Source organism: Pleurodeles waltl, chromosome 4_2 (assembly GCF_031143425.1).
Source record: "Pleurodeles waltl isolate 20211129_DDA chromosome 4_2, aPleWal1.hap1.20221129, whole genome shotgun sequence".
In the NCBI taxonomy this organism is placed as follows: domain Eukaryota; kingdom Metazoa; phylum Chordata; class Amphibia; order Caudata; family Salamandridae; genus Pleurodeles; species Pleurodeles waltl.
In genome coordinates, this window is record NC_090443.1 from 325,801,310 (window position 1) to 325,811,883 (window position 10,574).

The 10,574-nt window shown below is 48.8% G+C and overlaps 1 long non-coding RNA gene across 1 annotated transcript in view; it reads right to left on the reverse strand.

Moving 5' to 3' along the window:
* The window catches only part of LOC138292613 (uncharacterized), a 155,147-nt gene extending 144,607 nt beyond the window's left edge, over positions 1-10,540 (reverse strand). The window contains exons 1-2 of the long non-coding RNA XR_011202738.1: positions 10,325-10,540; positions 6,783-6,892 (exon numbers count right to left, since the gene is read on the reverse strand). This is a non-coding gene — a long non-coding RNA (uncharacterized lncRNA). The remainder of the gene's footprint in view (positions 1-6,782; positions 6,893-10,324) is intronic.
* Positions 10,541-10,574: the final 34 nt, after the last annotated feature.

The following is a 10,574-nucleotide window of genomic DNA, read 5'->3' on the forward strand; positions in this document are numbered from 1 at the left end:
TCCATGTGAACCGCCTTAAGCTCTTCCATGACAGGGCTGATGTAAATCTGTTGATGGTAACAGATGAGGACCAGGAAGCTGAGAGTGAACCTCTCCCTGATCTCCTCTCATCAGACCCTAAAGATGGCTCAGTAGATGGAGTGATCTACTCAGACACCCTCTCTAGCCAACAGCAGTCTGACTGCAGGAAGGTCCTGCAGCAGTTTGCTGAACTCTTTTCCCTAACCCCTGGTCAGACACACCTGTGTACCCATGATGTGGACACAGGAGACAGCATGCCTGTCAAAAACAAAATATTTAGACAGTCTGACCAAGTTAAGGAAAGCATCAAGGTGGAAGTCCACAAGATGCTGGAATTGGGAGTAATTGAGTACTCTGACAGCCCCTGGGCTAGCCCAGTGGTCTTAGTCCCCAAACCTCACACCAAAGAAGGAAAGAGAGAGATGAGGTTTTGTGTGGACTACAGAGGTCTCAACTCTGTCACCAAGACAGATGCTCATCCCATTCCTAGAGCTGATGAGCTAATAGACAAATTAGGGGCTGCCAAATTCTTAAGTACCTTTGACTTAACAGCAGGGTACTGGCAAATCAAAATGGCCCCTGGAGCAAAAGAAAAGACAGCATTCTCCACACCTGATGGGCATTATCAGTTCACTGTTATGCCCTTTGGTTTAAAGAATGCCCCTGCCACCTTCCAAAGGTTGGTGAATCAAGTCCTTGCTGGGCTGGAATCCTTTAGTGCAGCTTATCTTGATGATATTGCTGTCTTCAGCTCCACCTGGCAGGATCACCTGGTCCACCTGAAGAAGGTTTTGAAGGCTCTGCAATCTGCAGGCCTCTCTATCAAGGCATCCAAATGCCAGATAGGGCAGGGAACTGTGGTTTACTTGGGACACCTTGTAGGTGGAGGCCAAGTTCAGCCACTCCAGCCTAAGATCCAGACTATTCTGGACTGGGCAGCTCCAAAAACCCAGACTCAAGTCAGGGCATTCCTTGGCTTGACTGGGTACTACAGGAGGTTTGTGAAGGGATATGGATCCATTGTGACAGCCCTCACAGAACTCACCTCCAAGAAAATGCCCAAGAAAGTAAACTGGACTGTAGAATGCCAACAGGCCTTTGACACCCTGAAACAAGCTATGTGCACAGCACCAGTTCTAAAAGCTCCAGATTACTCCAAGCAGTTCATTGTGCAAACAGATGCCTCTGAACATGGGATAGGGGCAGTTTTGTCCCAAACAAATGATGATGGCCTTGACCAGCCTGTTGCTTTCATTAGCAGGAGGTTACTCCCCAGGGAGCAGCGTTGGAGTGCCATTGAGAGGGAGGCCTTTGCTGTGGTTTGGTCCCTGAAGAAGCTGAGACCATACCTCTTTGGTACTCACTTCCTAGTTCAGACTGACCACAGACCTCTCAGATGGCTGATGCAAATGAAAGGTGAAAATCCAAAACTGTTGAGGTGGTCCATCTCCCTACAGGGAATGGACTTTATAGTGGAACACAGACCTGGGACTGCCCATGCCAATGCAGATGGCCTTTCCAGGTTCTTCCACTTAGAAAATGAAGACTCTCTTGGGAAAGGTTAGTCTCATCCTCTTTCGTTTGGGGGGGGGGTTGTGTAAGGAAATGCCTCCTTGGCATGGTTACCCCCTGTCTTTTTGCCTTTGCTGATGCTATGTTTTGAATTGAAAGTGTGCTGAGGCCTGCTAACCAGGCCCCAGCACCAGTGTTCTTTCCCTAACCTGTACTTTTGATTCCACAATTGGCACACCCTGGCATCCAGATAAGTCCCTTGTAACTGGTACCTCTGGTACCAAGGGCCCTGATGCCAGGGAAGGTCTCTAAGGGCTGCAGCATGTATTATGCCACCCTAGAGACCCCTCACCCAGCACAGACACACTGCTTACCAGCTTGTGTGTGCTAGTGAGAACAAAATGAGTAAGTCGACATGGCACTCCCCTCAGGGTGCCATGCCAGCCTCTCACTGCCTATGCAGTATAGGTAAGACACCCCTCTAGCAGGCCTTACAGCCCTAAGGCAGGGTGCACTATACCATAGGTGAGGGTACCAGTGCATGAGCACTGTGCCCCTACAGTGTCTAAGCCAAACCTTAGACATTGTAAGTGCAGGGTAGCCATAAGAGTATATGGTCTGGGAGTCTGTTTTACACGAACTCCACAGCACCATAATGGCTACACTGAAAACTGGGAAGTTTGGTATCAAACTTCTCAGCACAATAAATGCACACTGATGCCAGTGTACACTTTATTGTAAAATACACCACAGAGGGCACCTTAGAGGTGCCCCCTGAAACTTAACCGACTATCTGTGTAGGCTGACTGGTTCCAGCAGCCTGCCACACTAGAGACATGTTGCTGGCCCCATGGGGAGAGTGCCTTTGTCACTCTGAGGCCAGTAACAAAGCCTGCACTGGGTGGAGATGCTAACACCTCCCCCAGGCAGGAGCTGTAACACCTGGCGGTGAGCCTCAAAGGCTCACCCCTTTGTCACAGCACCGCAGGACACTCCAGCTAGTGGAGTTGCCCGCCCCCTCCGGCCCCGGCCCCCACTTTTGGCGGCAAGGCCGGAGAAAATAATGAGAATAACAAGGAGGAGTCACTGGCCAGTCAGGACAGCCCCTAAGGTGTCCTGAGCTGAGGTGACTCTAACTTTTAGAAATCCTCCATCTTGCAGATGGAGGATTCCCCCAATAGGATTAGGGATGTGACCCCCTCCCCTTGGGAGGAGGCACAAAGAGGGTGTACCCACCCTCAGGGCTAGTAGCCATTGGCTACTAACCCCCCAGACCTAAACACGCCCTTAAATTTAGTATTTAAGGGCTTCCCTGAACCTAAGAATTTAGATTCCTGCAACAACAAGAAGAAGGACTGCCTAGCTGAAAACCCCTGCAGAGGAAGACCAGAAGACAACAACTGCCTTGGCTCCAGAAACTCACCGGCCTGTCTCCTGCCTTCCAAAGAACTCTGCTCCAGCGACGCCTTCCAAAGGGACCAGCGACCTCTGAATCCTCTGAGGACTGCCCTGCTTCGACGATGACAAGAAACTCCCGAGGACAGCGGACCTGCTCCAAAAAGACTGCAACTTTATCCAAAGGAGCAGCTTTAAAGAACCCTGCAATCTCCCCGCAAGAAGCGTGAGACTTGCAACACTGCACCCGGCGACCCCGACTCGGCTGGTGGAGAACCAACACCTCAGGGAGGACCCCCGGACTACTCTACGACTGTGAGTACCAAAACCTGTCCCCCCTGAGCCCCCACAGCGCCGCCTGCAGAGGGAATCCCGAGGCTTCCCCTGACCGCGACTCTCTGAAACCTAAGTCCCGACGCCTGGAAAAGACCCTGCACCCGCAGCCCCCAGGACCTGAAGGACCGGACTTTCACTGCAGAAGTGACCCCCAGGAGTCCCTCTCCCTTGCCCAAGTGGAGGTTTCCCCGAGGAAGCCCCCCTTGCCTGCCTGCAGCGCTGAAGAGATCCCTTGATCTCTCATTGACTTCCATTGCGAACCCGACGCTTGTTCTAACACCGCGCCGCTGAGGGTGAAATTTCTGTGTGGGCTTGTGTCCCCCCCGGTGCCCTACAAAACCCCCCTGGTCTGCCCTCCGAAGACGCGGGTACTTACCTGCTGGCAGACTGGAACCGGGGCACCCCCTTCTCTCCATTGAAGCCTATGCGTTTTGGGCACCACTGTGAACTCTGCACCTGACCGGCCCTGAGCTGCTGGTGTGGTAACTTTGGGGTTGCTCTGAACCCCCAACGGTGGGCTACCTTGGACCAAGAACTGAACCTTGTAAGTGTCGTACTTACCTGGTAAAACTAACAAAAACTTACCTCCCCCAGGAACTGTGAAAATTGCACTGTGTCCACTTTTTAAATAGCTATTTGTGAATAACTTGAAAAGTATACATGCAATTGAAATGATTCAAAGTTCCTAATGTACTTACCTGCAATACCTTTCAAACAAGATATTACATGTTAAATTTGAACCTGTGGTTCTTAAAATAAACTAAGAAAAGATATTTTTCTATAACAAAACCTATTGGCTGGATTTGTCTCTGAGTGTGTGTACCTCATTTATTGTCTATGTGTATGTACAACAAATGCTTAACACTACTCCTTGGATAAGCCTACTGCTCGACCACACTACCACAAAATAGAGCATTAGTATTATCTCTTTTTACCACTATTTTACCTCTAAGGGGAACCCTTGGACTCTGTGCATGCTATTCCTTACTTTGAAATAGCACATACAGAGCCAACTTCCTACACCCGTGAATTAAAATCCCGCCTACAAACAATGTGGGAAAACGTAAGGGAACATATGGAGAAGGCTCAAGATAAGCAGAAGAGATATTACGACAGGAATACTCAATTAAGGACTTTTTCCGTAGGAGATAAGGTGTTAGTGCTTCTCCCGAGTTCCGACAACAAACTATTAGCAAAGTGGCAGGGACCATATAAAGTGATAGGAGTGGTAACACCCGTGACCTATAAGATTCAACTCACAGAAAGTCCCAATAGGTCGCAGATCTTTCATGTTAATTTGTTAAAACGATGGGAAGAGCCACTGGGAGACCAGAACCGGGGATATCTAGTTAACACGGTTAAGGAATTGGAGATAGGGTGGTGCCCCACTGATAGTCCTAGCGGAAACGAGATGCCTCCAATAAATTCAGAAATCTCTATTCAACAGAGTCGACAATTAACCCAACTCCTCAATGATCATACCCATGTGTTCTCCTCGATACCCGGTAGAACCAAGTTGGTACATCACCAAATCATAACACAACCTGGTAAGATAGTACGGTTACGACCTTACCGTATCCCTGAAGCTAGAAAGGTTCTGGTAGAAAGTGAAATAGAAACATTTTTAGACCTGGACATTATAGAACCTTCCCAAAGGCCTTGGTGTTTACCGGTGGTATTAGTACCAAAACCAGATGGGTCTATACGTTTTTGTATTGACTTCAGAAGAGTCAATTCCGTATCCCAGTTTGACACGTATCCCCTTCCCAGGGTAGACGAACTCTTAGAAAAATTGGGAAAAGCTAAGTACATGTCTACCCTCGACTTGACCAAAGGATACTGGCAGATTCCTTTGGCACCAGAAGATAAAGAAAAAACGGCCTTCTCTACTCCCTCAGGACTATATCATTTTAATGTTCTCCCTTTCGGGTTACATGGGGCACCCGCCACTTTCCAACGGCTCATCGACACCATTCTACGACCTCATACCAGATACGCTGCTGCATATCTGGATGATATCGTTATTTATAGCGAGAATTGGGAGGACCATTTGACGCATCTAGACAAAATCTTTACAGCATTACGAAGGGCTGGACTGACAGCCAACGCCTCCAAAAGCCGACTGGCCTTTAATGATATCTCGTACCTAGGCTATCACATAGGAAAAGGTATACTTAGACCACAAATGAATAAAGTTGAAGCCATCCTACGCATAAATACTCTCACCACGAAAAAGGAAGTCCGTTCCTTTTTAGGCCTAGTGGGATACTATCGAAGATTTATACCACACTATTCCACCTTGGCCGCCCCCCTGACCGACCTCCTAAGAAAAGGCCAACCCAAAAATATCACAAATCTAAACCCGGCTCAATACCATAGTTACCATACCTTACAAAGATGTCTCACTACCCAACCGATTTTAAAATGTCCTGAGTTTGATGTCCCCTTTCACCTTCAAACTGATGCCTCCGACATAGGTCTGGGAGCCGTGCTTTTTCAGAAGGATGAAAGCAATATAAGCCATCCAGTGGTCTTTATTAGTCGTAAGCTTTTTCCCAGGGAACAGAAATATCCCATTATAGAACGTGAGTGTCTCGCCATTAAGTGGGCGATTGAAAGCCTTCAATATTACCTCTTAGGGAGACCCTTTCTATTATATACGGATCACGCTCCCTTTGCCTGGCTCTCAAAGTATAAAGATACAAACAATCGCATTCTGAGATGGTTTATGGAGCTTCAACCTTTCTCCTTCCAGGTTTGCCATCTCCCTGGTGATCTTATGGGACAGGCTGACTATTTGTCCCGGTTCCCGGGACCTTTGGGTCTCGAACAGCCCCATTCAAGGGAGGGGATGTGTAACCGAACGTCTCCCGACGCCGGTTCCCCAGAGAGTACGGCTGCCGCAGAAGCATACCCCCGGGGCACCCCAGAGGGGCTCGGGGGTATGACGTCAGACGCCTTCGGCGTCTGGAGAGGTACCTAAAGAAAAGACGGACCCGAAAAGGAGAAAGAGAAGGAGACGGAAACAGACGTGGGAGGAACGCGACAGGAGAAAGAACCACGAACACGGAGCACCGACAACGAGGGACCCGCAGTAGGGGAGAAGAGCCCACAGAGAACGGAAAAGCTCAGGGGAGCTCCCGACCCTGTCCCAGAGAAGTCGGGAGACCGCCAGAAAGCCGGCCGCGTCCCTGGAGGGGCGTGGCCACCGCAGGTACGTTTGTACCGCAACTGGGGGTTTGGTTCAGGGTGGTTATGGGGAATACGGGGGAATAAGGGGAGAAGAGAGAGGTGCTGTAGAGAAGGGGAGATCCTTTAAAAGAAAACCCTAAAATAACTCTAACACCACGGAGACCCATACAGCTAAAGTACTTTATAAGAAAAGAAAGGGAACTTAAGAGAAAACACCTGAGAAGACACACAAAGGAAAGAAAAGTTATCCCTCACCTCCCTTCACTTCTACCTATTCCCCACCACCCTACTAACCCAATATATATATTATCTTATTCCCCACTTACCTGTTTTATCCTTCTTTAATTTCTTTCGAGAATCTGGGCCACTGCCGTATGGGAAGATCGGACCCCTTTCCAAAGCTGGACCAGACCACACCCGGACTGCCACAAAAATCCTGAAAGAGAAAAGGGATTTTGTTTTTATTTTATTTTTTTGGACTAAAAGCGAACTATCATTGTGAACAAGAAACAAAAGATAGAAATTCCGTCTTAAAACAGAGTACGAATAAATTAGTTACCCCTCACTTCCTACGCCTGTCACCTTATTCCAATATCTCCTCTAAATTGGGATAAAGAACCCACTACAAAGGGGTTTCCCATGGGCTGCATCATGTATTGTGCCACCCATGGAAGGCCATGCAAATGTGTCTTCAGCCCTGCCATTGCAGCCTACATGAAAATGTGCCTGCACCCTTTCACAACAGGTCACTGCACCAGGTCACTGTAAGTCACCTCTATGGTAGGCCCACATAGCCCAGAGGGCAGGGTGCAGGTCTCCTTTGTATGAGGGCACCCCTGCATGAGCAGAGGTGCCCCTACGAACGCCAGCTCCATTTTCCTGGACTTTATACGTGCGGGGAAGCCATTTTACCCATATACTGGACACAGGTCACTACCTATGTCCAGCTTTATCATGGTAACTCCGAACCTGGGAAAGTTTGGTATCCCACATGTCGGAATCATACCCCAATACTGTTGTTAGTATTGGTTGTATGATTCCATGCACTCTGGGGGCTCCTTAGAGGACCCCCAGCATTGCTCCTACCAGTCTTCTGGGGTTTTATGGGCAGCCCATACTGCTGCCACCCCTCAGACAGGTTTCTGCCCTCCTGCTGCTTGACCAGCTCAGGCAGAGGAAGGCAGAACAAAGAATTTCCTGTGAGAGAGGGAGGTAACACCCTCTCCCTTGGTAATAGGTGTTACAATGCTTGGGCGGGGTAGTCTCCACAAGCCACTGGTATGCTTTGAAGGGCACATTTGGTGCTCTCATTCATAAACTGCTTTGCACCAGTCCAGGGACCCTCGGTCCCTGCTCTGGTGCAAAACTGGAAAAGGAAAGGGGACTGACCACTCCCCTGCCCATCACCACCCCATGGGTGGTGCCCAGAGGTCCTTCAGGTGGCCACTCAACTCTGCCATCTTGAATCCCAGATGGGAAGAGGTCCCAGGAGCATCTGAGTAGCCATGTCAGGCAGGTGATGTCACAGCCGCCTCCTGATAGGTGGTCACCTTGCAGGTGGCCAAACCCCCTATTAGAACAGGGTTTCCCTCTTGGGTGGGTCCTCAGATTCGACATGCAAGATTCCAGCAGGACTCCTCTGCATCATTTACTTCATCTTCTGGCCACTGGAACCACAACTCGACTCCTCAGGAACCTACAATATGCAACTTCAGTGATGGCTTCGCTTTGCGACATTGGTTCTACGGCTCCTTCCAGCAACTGCAATATTTCCCTGGCTGTGCATCCTCTGAGGTCAGGGAGATGTCAGCCTGTCCTGAGAAGTAAGAAGGAATCTCCCTTGGAGTGAAGGAGTCACTACCCTGCATCTGCAGGCACCATCTGCAATACCGACTGGCTGTGTGAATCTGCTCTCCTCCGGAACTGCGTAGAACCTACATGACAGGTGGTGGTCTGGAGTGGTCCTCTTGGTCCTCTCTGCCAGCTGTCCAACTTGGGAGATGGTAAGTCCTTGCCTCTCCTTGCAGGACAGTACCCCTGTACACTGTGATTCTTGCAGCTACCAAGGCTTGTTTGATCCTGCATCAAGGGATCTTCCGGCTCCTTGTACCCCCGGCCCCAGCACTTCTTCCTACCAAGTATATTCCCTTCGTTGCTGCTCCAGCGACAAGGGACTCCTCTTCAGGTGTGCTGATTGGGCCTCACTGCGACTTGCTGTGCCTGCTGCCAGTAGGTTGCCTGAGGGGACTATGACTGCTTCTGGTGACTCTCCTAACTGCTGAGGGTCACCTCAGCCTACCCTCCTTGGGTCGAGTCCCCTGGACCTTGCTGGTCCCCTTCAGCTTTGCAACTCCCCTTTTCTTCTTCTACATTTGCCAAAGCTTGTTCTACCATTGACCCACTGCAACCGGACAGCTGATGTGGGACACCATCTGCATCACTACAGGGACTTTTCTTCACCTCCTGTGCTGCACAGCGGGTCTTCTTCACCCCCCGTTGACATGGTCCTGCGTCCACAGAACGGTGGGTAGTGGCTCCTGCCACAACCGGACAGTCCTTCACAAACTGGACTTGGTCCCCTTCCTTTGCAGGCCATCTTCTGCCAGAATCCACCTTTGGGTTCTTCCAGTCTGGCCTGGGTCTTGCACAATCCTTCTCCTAAATCCTCTTGTTGGTTTTGGGGAAAACCAGGTACTTATCTCTGCTCTCCTGGTCGCTGTGGGTCACCCTTGTACTCACCTCTTTGGGTTCCTCTAGCTTCCCTCTAACGATTCCACATCCTTGGGTGGGGGACTGTGTCTCGCATTCCACTTATTTAGTATATGGTTTGGCCCTCACTATTTTCTAATACTTTTGCCAATGCTTTTGGTTTTTATGCTCCTTACTGATTCCTATTATGTGTATAATTAGTTTGTTTACTTACCTCCAGTTGAAGGGACTGCCTATTAGTATTTCAGTATTTGTGTTACCTTAATAAAGTACCTTTATTTTTGTAACACTGTGTGGTTCTTTCTTATGTAATAGTGCTGAGTAACTATAGTGCTATTGCATAAGCTTTGCATGTCTCCTAGATAAGTCTTGGCTGCTCACCCACAGCTACCTCAAGAGAGCCCTGGCTTCCTCGGCACTGCCTACACTTCACTATTAGGGGATACCTGGACCTGGTATAGGGTGATAACACCATAGGTGTCCACCACATGCCAGGCCAGCTTCCTACACATGGGTTACCTAGAGTCAGCAGCACACTCCCAGTCAAAGGGAGTGTAGGGTGGTGACATCCAAAGGGCATCATTTATGTGTGTGAAAGATAGATGCTGAGAACGAAATCACATAGCTAACAGATGTGCTTGCGGCTTGTAATGTGTGCATCAGCTATTGTATTCAATGCTTGCTGAAGTGTATAAATATTGGATGCAATAAGGTCGTCTTTGAGACTTCCCTTGTAGGTGACTTTGCATGCAGCACTACATTGGGCCTCCTGGCCATGAAATAACGTCTATCCTGAGAACCCAAGACGAAAGACTCTGATAATTTCTAAGGGCGGAGTGAGGTAAATTGTCCAGAGTTGACAGTTTATGGCAACCGAAGACCACACCAATCTCAAAAGATCTACCCAGTATTAGTTTCCTTGAATATACAACGAAAAACTGTAAAAAGCCAAGCTTTGGCAAGGCAAAATTGTTCAATGAGTTAGCGGATGCTACTGACAGATGTGTGTCACCTGCAAAAAGTCTCGTGGAAATATCTGTGGTGTTTCTGCATGTCAACAAACAGAACGTAGAATGTATGATAAAAAGGAATGTAGAATGTGCGGGATTCGGCAAGATGCAGTTCGGGGATGAAGGGAACAGTAGTTAAGGGTTGTTACCTTTGCGGTGTTTCTTAAGTGCAGAGTTGAGAATAAATGAACTTTACGGAACAGACTACGGGTCATCTCTACATTATCCCAGCACGAACAACTCATCCTCCTTTGTCCTTCCGATGTCAAAAAAATCGCGGTTTGAAATGACACATATTGATGTGCTTTACGCTACACAAATACAAAAAGTTATTTGATTGTGACACTAACTCATCACTGAACTGTATTTTGAAACGGCGAATAAAACTTAGAAGGCACG